A 12378-nucleotide genomic window follows, 5' to 3' on the forward strand; every position below is an offset into this window, starting at 1 on the left:
ACAAAAGCTCTTAATCTTAGATTTGCTAAAGGTTCTGAAACATTAGATGAGATTATCAAAGTGCAGTGCTCTCCTCAAATCAAGACAGGTCTTGGATATACTGAAGAAGCATCTCAAGTGCAAAAGCCATCCACCTCCAAAAGTTATCTTGATGCAGCAAGGAGAATTGAACAAAGGCATAAAGCAGATCACCAAGTAAATCGGGGTCAATCTACTTCAAGGATGAACAGAAGCTACTGTTAGGGTCCCACCCTAACCCCCTTATTTATGTAGTAGGATCAAGTCATAGTTATAGTTAAGTAAAGAGTCAATAAAGCCCATATTAATAATTGTAAGTGGTTAACCCACATTTAATGACAGGACCACAGTTAGTTGAAAATGGGCCATGGTATTAGACAGATGGTATTAATAAGAATGGTATTACTCCATGGTATTGCATGTATGAATCATATATAAAGGATAGAGACTCCCTGCGAGGACCATGCTGTCTTATTTTGTAATCGAGCTCTGCTCTATTGGAGGTTGCCCCCTCGAAGAGGCAAGTGAACATTGTTTTCTGAATAATAAAATACTTGTCGTTTCGCATTGTTCTATGTTCTGGGTATATTTATTTGCATATTTGGTATTCTGGTATCGTCTTGCAGGTTAAGAGCATAACAAGTGGTATCAAAGCACTTTCCAGGGCCGATGGGATCTCCAATTTTTAGCAAAAAAACAATTGGCTAGAGACGTGTTTTGGTGTTTTTAAACCATGGGATCTGTCGTTGAGCGCATAAACCTACGGATTGGGGTAGGCATGCACGTAGGAAATACAAGAGGTGGTAACGCTTGTTGGACTCCCTTGTAACCCCTGTGGGTACCCCTTCGAGTAGTAGCGCATTAGATAGAATTGTGCATGGACTATCTTCCGAGTACCCTCTGGGTATATCAGAAGCCCCCCTAGCTCCTTTGAAACCTCGCCATAGATAAACCGTCGGTTGTCTTGCTGCTACAGTACACCGAGAATAGCACTTGGAGATATTACTCGCCCATATGATACGGTAGTTGGGTTGTACGGCTAAGGGTACGGTTGATCCTCCTTAGTTAGTGCCCTGAAACATTGGGCCAAGTACTATTGTCAAAACCTTATGTATATTGCGATCTGTAGCACCTAACACTCCTCGAGACCATAGTTTCCTTCTCTATCTCTAGATCACGCATAATCTCTGCCATACCAGATCTCGCAAGTGGGGGTTTTACAGCAACAGCCGCAATCAATCCCGCTGTTCAGATTTATCAGAACAACCATTTAGATCTATTAGATCCATCATATCCATAGTCGCAATCTATTCTGCTGTTCAAGATCTCTCCGATCAGCCATTCAGATCTCTCAGATCCATCAGATCTTCCATCCAGATCTGAGTAGTTGTGTGGGTTCCTATACCTAGCCGTGAGCTTCACAGGACTTTTGGTAGCATTGACATTTCGGAGATTCAGCGACTGCAGTATTCCTAAGCAAGGATTAAAACTCCGTTAGGAGTTTTCAAAAAAAAAAAGTCTGAGACCCCCCGGGGCGCTTATTGGTGACTTAGCCCATAAGAATCATGACGACGAGCTGAGAAAGGTGGTACCATTCAATTGTTAGTGACAAAAAATTTGGGCGGTCCCAAATTTCAAGTACATCGGATCGGTGCATGGTAGAAACTAGAGCTCAAGCTATGGCCAATGAGAAGATCGAAAAACTTGAACAATCCTTGAAAGACATCCAAGACCAGCTGGCAAAAATAACTACAACACTCTCTACGGGCAAGGTGGAAGCCCGCGAGGAGGCGTATATTGGTAATGAACACAGTGAGGGTGAGTCTAGCCACTCTCTTCACCTCTGGGGCACCCACCAACAATCTCGTCCGTGACCACCCAAGCTAGATATGCATAAATTTGATGGCTCTCACCCGGTAGCATGGATAGCACAAATGGAGCAATATTTCAATCTGAATTACATCTTGGATAATGCCACTCAGCTTATGGTGGGGAGCATGTACTTGGACAATGAAAGATGGCAATGGTGGCAATGGCATCAACGTTGCAATGGAAGGCCCTTGACTTGGGACACATTCAAAAAAGCTCTTATGGAATGCTTTGACCATGACTCTGCTTCTTTGGGTTGTCTCACTAATCTCTGACAAATTGGCATAGTGGATGAATATATTATAGCCTTTGAAGCCTTAGCTTTCCGCACTTTAGGTCTACAGGATGAGTTCTACATGGAATGTTTTATCAGTGGTCTTAAAGAGGCCATACAAGCTCACGTCCAACTACACCACCCTCCCACATGGTCGGAGGCTTGCAAGGTATCTCGTGAAGTGGAATGTGCATTAGCGGCCCAGTCCAATTGCCCAAATTTCGCCTCCAAGGGTTGCCCCCCACAGGCTTACAGCACTACTTAAACACTTAAGGTTCAAAAGGTGTCACCTGCAGAAATGGCAGAAAGAAGAAAGTAAGGATTATGTTACTAGTGTGATGAAAAATACTCCCTCGGTCATAAATGCAAGGAGCCCAAATTTTTTCAAATTTATGCTACTGATCACAGCTCATCGGAGGAAGCCCCACCGCTTGAAGAACTAGAGGAGGAAGAAGAGGACAACCAGAAGGACCATGCTCCTGAAGAACCAATTATTTCGCTGCATGCTTTGGCAGGGATTTCTTCCCCTCAAACTCTCAAAATCAGAGGTTTTATTAAGCATCACCCAGTGGTAGTCTTCATTGACAGTGGAAGTACACATAATTTTATCCATCAAAGAGTCGCGGAAATAGTGCATTGTTTTGTACGTGCAGTTTCTAACTTCCAAGTCCAAATTGCGGATGGGGGAACAATGAAATGTGACGGCCACTATGAAAATGTCAAACTTCAAATGGGGGATTATCAGTTAAAGACCCACATGTTTTCCATCAACATGGGAGGGTGCGACATTATCCTTGGTGCTGAATCGCTTCGCACATTGGGCCCAATCACAGTGGATTTCCAGGAGTTATATATGAGCTTTAAGCAGAACAACCACACACATACCCTCCACGGACTCCAGGCGGGAGCTCCCTCTATCATCAGCTCACATAGGATGGAAAAATTGTTAAAAAAGGGCCATCATGGAGTTATAGCTCAACTTAAGGCCATCTAGGTCATCGAACCCAATTCTCTTCCTATTCATCCTAAGATGCAACAGATCTTAAATAACCATCTGCCAGTCTTTGACAAGCCTCATGAGCTTCCACCCTTGAGAGGGGAACATGATCATAGCATCACTTTGGTCCCAGGGGCCCAACCACCAAATGTGCGCCCATATAGATATCTGTTCGCCCAAAAGAATGAAATAGAAAAAATAATCAAAGAACTTTTGGAAGCAGGTGTCATTCGTCCCAGCATTAGTCCTTATTCATCACCGGTGGTCATGGTGCTCAAGAAATATGGGGAATGGCGTATGTGTCCAGACTTCAGGGCCCTCAATAAGTTGACAGTCAAAGATAAATTTCCCATCCCGGTTGTTGATGATTTGCTGGATGAACTCAATGGGGCTCAATTCTTCACTAAGCTTGATCTTTGTTCAGGCTACCACCAAATTCGCATGAAAGAAGTCGACATTCCAAAGACTGATTTCCAAACTCATGAAGGCCATTATGAGTTTTTGATCATGCCATTCGGTCTTTGTAATGCCCCATCTGCTTTTCAGAGCCTTATGAACCACCTGCTCAAACCATATCTCAGAAAATTTGTCCGTGTTTTCTTCGATGACATCCTCATCTACAGTCACACTTTGGCTGCACATCTTCAACATGTAGATCAGCTCTTGCACCTGCTTCGCGAGCATAAATTATTTGTTAAGATGTCCAAGTGTTCTTTTGGCATGGAAGAAGTTGAGAATTTGGGCCACATTGTGGGGCGTGAAGGTGTTAGAGTGGACCCCAAAAAGATCCAGGAAATGCAAGATTGGCCTCAACCTAAGACTTTGAAGAGCCTGAGAGGATTTTTGGGTCTCACGGGTTACTATCACAAATTTTTCCACAACTATGGTCACATTGCGAGGCCCCTCACTCAACTCCTTAAGAAAAATTGATTCCTCTGGAATAATGAAGCACAACGGGCCTTTACAGCTCTCAAAAATACCATGTGTTCCACTCCAGTCTTAGCACTACCTGACTTCACCAAATCTTTTGTCATTGAATGTGATGCTTCGGGCACGGGTATTGGGGCAGTCTTAATACAGGAAGGTCGACCCTTGGCCTTCACAAGCCAACAACTAAGTGGGAAGAATCTAGGACAATCTACCTATGAGAAGGAGATGATGGCCATCTTACATGCAGTAGATACCTGGCGACCTTACTTGTTGGGGCGACGCTTCCAAATCTGCACAGACCATCAAAGTCTTAAACATTTTTTGGAGCAACGCCTATCCTCACCACAACAAAATAAATGGCTCGCCAAAATTTTGGGATATTATTATGAGATAATTTACAAGAAATGGCACGAAAATATTGTAGCAGATGCATTATCTCGCCAATTTGAGGACGAAAGTACCCTGCTCGCAATTTCCCTTCCCATTCTAAAACGGATTGAAGAGGCTCACAGGGAATGGTTTTCACATCCCTGGCTCTCCCAACTCATTACTCAATTGCAGGCGGATCCAAATTCCACCAAGATCTACTCGTCGCAGGATGAGATTCTGCGCTACGAGGACAGAGTCGTACTATCACCAACGTCCACCCTCAAAAGCAGCATTTTGGTGGAGTTGCACTCATCCCCCACTGCAGGACATTCAGGCTTTCAGAAGACGTATGCTTACACTCGAAGATCATTTTTTTGGACAAGAATGAAAATGGAAATTCTTACTTTTGTAGCGGAATGTGACGTCTGTCAACACCACAAAGGAGAGACTGCCAAAGCACCAGGAACATTACAACCAATACCCATCCCGACATCAATATGGATGGAGGTTTCTATGGATTTAATTACAGGTCTTCCAAAGTCAGGAAACAAGTCAGTCATCATGGTGGTGGTGGACAGACTTTCTAAGTATGCTCATTTTTTATCCCTACCCCACCCTTTTACACCAACTTTGGTCGCTCAATATTTCATGGATCAGATCTTCAAATTGCACGGCATGCCCACTTCCATTGTGTCTGATCGTGACCCGGTCTTCACCAGTAATTTTTTGCAGGAACTCTTCAAGATACAAGATACCCAACTAAAGCTCAGTACTTCCTATCATCCACAAACTGATGGTCAAACTGAAGCAGTCAACAAATGTCTGGAAACCTACCTTAGGTGTTTCACTTCAAAAACGAAACATCTCTGGGTACAATGTTTACCTCTAACTGAATGGTGGTATAACACCAACTATCATGCCACCACCAAAATGACTCCATATGAAGCAGTTTATGGTCAAATCCCTCCTTCCCCTACTTCTTATATCAATGGGTTCTCAAACGTACAAGCAGTGGATCAACTCCTATAAAACCGCACAACCATGCTCGCCCATCTTAAAGAGAATCTTCATCAAGCTCAAAACCGCATGAAGCAACAGGTAGATCATTAGAATGCCAATTTAAAGAAGGACATCAGGTATTTTTGGGCTTCAACCATATAAGCAAACATCACTCAAAGACAAGGGGTGTCAGAAACTATCTCCAAAATTCTACGGATTGTATCAAGTACTTCAGTGCATTGGAGAAGTGGCCTACAAGCTAGCTTTGCCACCCACTGCAAAAATCCATAGATTTTTCCATGTCTCATGCCTCAAGAAAGTGATTGGGAACAACTGCAGAATTCAAACCAGTCTACCTGAACTGGATGAAGAAGGGTCAATCTGGCTCCAACCTGAACGGGTCCTGGACACACGCGAACGGCACCTGCGTGGTCGCATGATCAAGGAAGTCCTCGTCAAGTGGAAAGACATGTCTCCGAAAGATGCAACCTGGGAACCAGCCACTATTCTTCAGCAGTTTCTGCAGCTTCAGCCTTGAGGACAAGTCTATTCTTATGGGGGAGGGCATGTTAAGGTCCCACCCTAACCCCCTTATTTGTGTAGTAGGATCGAGTCATAGTTATAGTTAAGTAAAGAGTCAACAAAGCCCATATTAATAATTGTAAGTGGTTAACCCGCATTTAATGACGGGACCACAGTTAGTTGCAAAGGGGCCATGGTATTAGATAGATGGTATTAATAAGAACCATGGTATTGCATGTATGAATCATATATAAAGGATAGAGACTCCCTAAGAGGAGCATGATGTCTTATTTTGTAATCGAGCTCTGCTCTATTAGAGGTTGCCCCCTCAAAGAGGCAAGTGAACATTGCTTTCTGAATAATAAAATACTTGTTGTTGTTTCTCACTGTTCTATGTTCTAGGTATATTTCTTCGCATATTTGGTATTCTGGTATCGTCTTGCAAGTTAAGAGCATAAAAACTAAAACCAACCGCATTTAAATCATTCTCAATTTGCCTCAAGAATGAATATCAATGGAAACTACAATCACCTGGACGGTAGATTTGATAATCGCAGGAATTTCTTTAATGACCGATATTTTTTATGTCATAATTTTGGACACAAAGCCGCTCAATGTGTTGCCTACAAGACCATCATGACTCGAGAAGCACGAAATCAAAGGAGTGTGACTGGGATCAGGAAGAAGACTTACAATAACTTTTCTGCTCTTGAAAATGAAATAGAATGCTCTATTTGTAACAACTTCGGTCATGAAGATTTTGAATGCAGGAGTCAGTTTCGGCAAACATCTCAGAAGGAGCAAGCTTCATTGGGTCCCAAAACATGGAGAAAGAAAAAACCACAACCAGAAAGATGTGGTATAGCCTTATATGTGGAAGGACAGGAGAATTAGTGGTACATCGACAGTGGATGCTCGAAACATATGACAGGTGATAAAGAAAAACTTCAGTCATATAGTGCCTTAGAAAAGGAAAGGAAGGTCTCATTCAGAAATGACACACCTGCACTCATAAAAGGTAAAGGTTCTATTATTTTGAAAGAAAAAGTCAAAGCTAGAAATGTTATGTATGTTGATGGCTTAAAGCGTAATCTATTGAGTGTTAGTCAAATGTGTGGCTTAAAGCATAATCTATTGAGTGTTAGCCAAATGTGTGATCAAGGAAATGAGGTAATATTTCGATCAAATGGATGTATTGTTCGTGAGCTTGATACAGGAGAAACAGTGATCAAAGGCATAAGAACTCAAAATAATTTATACATACTCAAGGGAGGAAAACAACAATGCTATCTAAGCAAAAATGATGAAAACTGGCTATGGCACAGAAGATTGGGGCATCTTAGCTTCCCTCAAATAAGGAAAGCATACAAATATCAGGTGGTTTGTGATCTCCCTGACATCAGAATTCTAGACAATACAATATGCAAATCATGTCAGTTTGGTAAGCAAACCAGAACTAATTTCCCTGAGAAGGAAGGATCAACTAGTAAGCCACTTGAACTTGTCCATACTGATTTATGTGGTTCATCCAAGAAAAAGTCACCTCGAGGAGAAGAATACTTTGTATTGTTCATTGACGACTTTTCCAAGATGTATTGGATAGGACTTCTAAAGCATAAAGACGAAGCTTTCGAAAAGTTCAAAGCTTTCAAAGCCTTGGTTGAAAATGAATCAGATCGCAAAATCAAATGCCTCAGGTCTGATCGAGGAGGGGAATTTACCTCGGATGAATTTTTTGACTTTTTTGAAGAACATGGAATAAGAAGGGAATTCTCTACTGCAAGGACTCCTCAACAAAATGGAGTAGTGGAAAGGATGAATAGAACGGTTCAACAAATGGCTCGTGCTATGCTTGATGAATCTAGAACTCCTGCAACCTTCTGGGGTGAAGCTGCATTTGTTGCCATTACTATTCTCAACAAAACAAACGTTTGGGTAAACAACACTCAAACTCCTCATGAACTTTGGTATGGTAAGACTCCTACGGTAAAATACTTCAAAGTTTTTGGAAGCAAATGTTACATCAAAAGGACTGATGAAAATCTTGGCAAGTTTGAACCTAGAGCAGATGAAGGCATTCTCCTTGGTTACTCTTCCTGAAGTAAAGGATATAAGTGTTACAATAAAAGACTTGGAAAAATTGTTGAAAGTATTGATGTAGTGGTTGATGAAGCAGGCAACAATCCAAAGAAGATAAAAACCGAATATTTTGAAGATTAAGAGGACTATCCTTCAACTTCAAATCAGACTAATGATGAAGAAGAAACCTATGAGGTACCAGAAGAACAGATAAGGGTAGAAGAAAAGACACCATTCAGGTACGTACAGAAGAATCATCCAGAGACCCAAATTTTGGGGCAGAAAGAGGCAAGTGTTCAAACAAGAAGAGCTATAACAGAAGTTTCAAGCTCTCTAGCATTGATCTCCTCTATTGAACCATGAAATGTAAGTGAAGCATGCAAAGATGAATGCTGGGTCAAGGCCATGAATGAAGAACTTGAGCAGATTGAAAAGAATAACACTTGGGAATTGGTTCCTAGACCTAATGATAAGAATGTCATAGGGACCAAATGGATATTCAAAAACAAGTTGAATGAAAATGGAGATGTTATTAGAAACAAGGCCAGACTTGTTTGTAAAGGGTATGCTCAACAAGAAGGTATAGACTTTGAAGAAACTTTTGCACCGGTTGCTAGACTTGAAGCCATAAGAATGTTCCTTGCTCTTTCTAGCTTTCAAAAGTTCAAAGTATATCAAATGGATGTGAAATCTACCTTTTTAAATGGAGACTTAGAAGAAGAAGTGTATATTGAGCAACCAAATGGATTCATCCTTGGAAATGATCCAAAACTTGTATGCAGACTTAAGAAGGCACTCTATGGTCTTAAATAGGCTCCAAGGGCTTGGTATTATCATCTGGACAAATACCTCCATCAACAAGGTTTTTCAAAAGGATCAGCAGATATCAATCTATATATAAAAATTGATAATGATAAATTGCTAATACTTGGCTCAGAATAAAGGAAAAAGAGATATACGCAGCTTCCACTTAACCAAGGCACGTATACACGTGGGATCACCGATCAAAAGTCGCGTATGCGTATGCACGCACTTTCATGCACGGAAAAGCGCGTACATGTGAGAAAACTCATTTTAGTCCATGGTATTTGGTCCTTGGTATTTGGACCTATGGTTTTGGACCATGGTATCTCGTCTAAAGTGTTGAACCCAGGTATTTGGACCCAGGTATTGGTTCTAAGTGGTTTTGGACCATGGTATTGAGTAAGGCCTATGACTATAAAAGGGGAAGGAGATCATTAGGAAAAGGCACTCAAGCATTGAATATCTTATGAAGAGCAAGATCTAGAACACTAGTCATTGGGTTATGGTGCATAGCTGGATCTGAACCAAAGAGGAACCTGAGTGCTAGAAGAAGGATAAGTTCTATTGATGGGTCAAGATCTTAAGGCTTGAAGAGAAGTATCTTTGTGTGATTTTGATCTAATATATTTGGCGCATGACTTGATCTACAAATCTGATAATCTGGGTATAACTAATGTCTGAATAATTGAAAAGGATAAATTATCTTTTATAGATCTGTACGCAGGTCCGACATAGCAAAGGCGCGTATACACACAGGTTCAGTAATTCAAAACAGCATATACACAGGTTTACCTTAATACAGAAGTGTATGCATGCATGTTCTAAATATTGAAGTAGTGTATGTCTCATAAAATATGTTTAGCTACTTTTATTTATTACTACAGTGTTCTAGGTTCAGGGTTGGATTTTGGTTACTGTTACTGTTTTCTGGTTACAGCATTCAAAGAAGTGATTGTTTGATTCAGTTTTGTTTGGTGCAAAGGAGATTGGTTGATGCATATACATTTGATGTTATTCATGGATCCAGTCTGAAAATTTATGAAATGTAGTCCCTAGAAGAAAAGAGAAGGTTGTAGCCTTCTGTAGGTTAGCACCTATGTACTAGTACATTAGCTAGTACAAGAGCTAAGGGGGTTGTAGCTCTCTTCCAGGAGAAGCTGGAGAACGAGAGAAGGTTGTAGCTTTCTGTGGGTAGAAGCCTGCGTACTGGTATAAGACTGCACCAGTACAAAAATATTGTAAAAAGAAGTTTCTTATTAGAAGAAGATAGAGACGAATTGTAGCAGGTGGTTTTCACCCACATTGGGTTTCCACCTTATATCTTGTGTTCATGTGTATGATGATCTGTTCTGTTTTACTGCACCTGTTTACTGTTCTTATGGTTAATGATGTTCTGATGCACTAATTAAAGATCAACATTTAATGGATTAACTGAATCATAAGTTTACTGGATATACGCTAGTTGCTTTAGACACAGTTGCTTATATACACGGGTTACCATAACTGAAGTAGCGTATATATATCTGAGTATGAAAATGAAAAGGTGTTTGATTTGATAATACTGATTCACCCCCCCCCCCCCCCCCACCTCTCAGTATTATTTCCAACATGTAACAAGTATTTTACATTTTTTTTGTTTCATATAGCACACGAAAATGCTCATCAATAAAAGCATGATGGAACCCATGTTTTCTATCAAACTTGTTCCGAAGATATGAAAGAAAACTTATCGCTCCAACAATATTGCACATTGTTCTGGCATAATAGATGACATCATTATTGTCCATATCTGCATTTGAAAGACAAAACAACAAAAGAAAAATTAATACACACATGCACAAACAAATAAGCATACACATATATAGATATATATACATAAAACATAACATCCCATTTTTATTTATGTTAAAAAACTTAATCTTGTAAATCTTATGCTATAAAATAATCTAATGTTACATGAACCAAATGATATAAAAATTTCTACAAATATAAACCTCATTTCGCAATACAATCGATAAAACCATGGAAATAGAATAAAACTGTGGCCAATATTCAAAAAATGAATATTCAAAACCTCCATTTTTCATTTCATAATGTAATATGAATCCACAATATTAATATTAATATGAACCATTTATAAAATTTGTTTTGAATGATTGGTTCATATAACTTGTTGTTTATGTCTGAATGGTTTGTTGTGAACAAAAGAACAATAACCACTTAAATTTTTTTAAGTAAATTGAACAACTTGAAAAACGATGTAAACAAATTTCTCAAATATTACTATGATTATGATGAATGTATTAATCTCATAAATATATGAAAATGATTACTATATTAAAATTAAATCAAGAGGATAATAAAATAAATTCAAAAAACATTCTATAAAAAGGTCACAATGTTATTAGTTGTATGTCATAGCGATATGGACTTAAATCGCTCCTCTTCTTTCTTCCTAATTGTAACATATGCACTATATTTCATCTTGGCATAATGTTGAAAAGAAAAAGGTGGTGCAATGTGTAAACCATCGATTGATTTCACTATTGATATGGGTGTGAAGGTTAGGCCTTGCTGCTCTTTATTCTAGATATCAACTGATGCCCGTTCTAAAGTCAATCCCCATGATTTATGGATTGTAAGAGCCCATGCCATCTTCAAAAGAATTTGTTTTCGATTTCCTCTTATCACTGGTGTGATAGGCACAATGTTTGGATTTCTTGCATCAAATGGAACACCAACATACTTATCAAAAACAACAGTTGTGAACATTGGAAGCTGAGGTGGCTTAGAGGTAGGCGTATAAAATATATCCTTAACATAACCAAGTGCACCATTCACCAAGCCAGCTTCAACCCATAAATTACATGTCAACATAACACATTGACCACGACACAACAAAACTTCATGGTCTAATTGATCATCATCAACACCAATGATTTATGAACGCCTTGAATGCTCAGGAATAAATCATGCAATTGCAGAATTTAATGATTTTAACATATGCCTGTTATGGAAGGAGACCAAATTATTTGTTGGAAACATGTGAACTACTACATTAAATAAATCCCTTTATCTAATATGCAACGTCATATCAGCCTGTGACATAAGAAACTCCCAATCTTCAAGAATAGGTTTTGCATTTCTTATGTTATTGAGGACTCTATGAAAACAAGATTGTTTCTCATTATTCTCTTGTTGGAAAAAGATTGTGTCAAGAGTGAAAACAATGTTGAATTTGTTCCAGAAGAATTTCCTTGTTGTATTACCTGCATACAAAGTCTTATCTCTCACAAGCGGTAACTGGTCAAAGTCGCCCACAAGGATGATGAATCTGCCACCAAAAGGACAATTCTTTTTTCTATGGAAATGCTTCTTGTAATTAAGCATCTATTTGCATAAAAAACCTTGATCCTAGAAGGTTCATTTCATCAATGAATATATATCTAATATGTCTCATTTCTTATTGGAATACTACTAGTGACTACCTTGTAGTGGTTTCATTTCTTTAATTGGA

Source organism: Pinus tabuliformis, chromosome 3_1 (assembly GCF_031772625.1).
Source record: "Pinus tabuliformis cultivar Carrire ecotype Pingquan chromosome 3_1, CPIR1, whole genome shotgun sequence".
Lineage (NCBI taxonomy): Eukaryota > Viridiplantae > Streptophyta > Pinopsida > Pinales > Pinaceae > Pinus > Pinus tabuliformis.